This window comes from Penaeus monodon, chromosome 20 (assembly GCF_015228065.2).
Source record: "Penaeus monodon isolate SGIC_2016 chromosome 20, NSTDA_Pmon_1, whole genome shotgun sequence".
Lineage (NCBI taxonomy): Eukaryota > Metazoa > Arthropoda > Malacostraca > Decapoda > Penaeidae > Penaeus > Penaeus monodon.
In genome coordinates this window covers 25,030,875-25,031,452 of record NC_051405.1, presented here as the reverse complement: position 1 = coordinate 25,031,452, position 578 = coordinate 25,030,875, and the positions used below count along the sequence as shown (strand labels likewise).

Sequence of the window (578 nt, the reverse complement as noted above, 5' to 3'; positions counted from 1 at the left end):
GGAGTGTGCGTGGCTATTTCCGGGAACGAGAATTTCCATGTAGACCTACCTCCACTTACTTCCGCCACACAGTTCCTAATTTACTTACTGAAATCCATAAAATTTCACCCACTGTAATCCTATCGTTGATCTATTACTTGCCTAATTAAAAACGGTGAGAGTACATCTTATATCTAAAAAAAAGCATGCCCATTCGTAATTTTCTACAGTAATGAACCAATGCCCTTCGGGGGTTAAGTAAACTATCTATACCAATGCAAAATCAAAGTCATATAGTTGACAGCAAAAGTTGAGCAGCTATAGGTAATGATAACTAATTAAACTCTCGACTATTGATACGAACGGCCAACGACAGAGACGAACAATAGCTAATATGTGCAACAAAGGGGTTAAGCGCACTGATGAACACACTTAAACAGCCTCCGGTGAAGTTGAACATGGATGAACAGATAAACAACAGCTGACATAAATAAACACCCGACTACACAAGCATATGCCTGGGCGTCGACCTATATAGATGAGTTAGAGTTAAACCTAAGAAATAAGAAAAGGGAAGAAAGGGGGGGGGGTGATAGGCA

General features: G+C 40.1%; 1 long non-coding RNA gene across 1 annotated transcript in view; it reads right to left on the bottom strand.

Annotated features, from left to right (window-relative positions):
• Positions 1-578, bottom strand: part of LOC119586058 — a 4,774-nt gene that overhangs the window by 3,249 nt on the left and 947 nt on the right. The window lies entirely within an intron of this gene.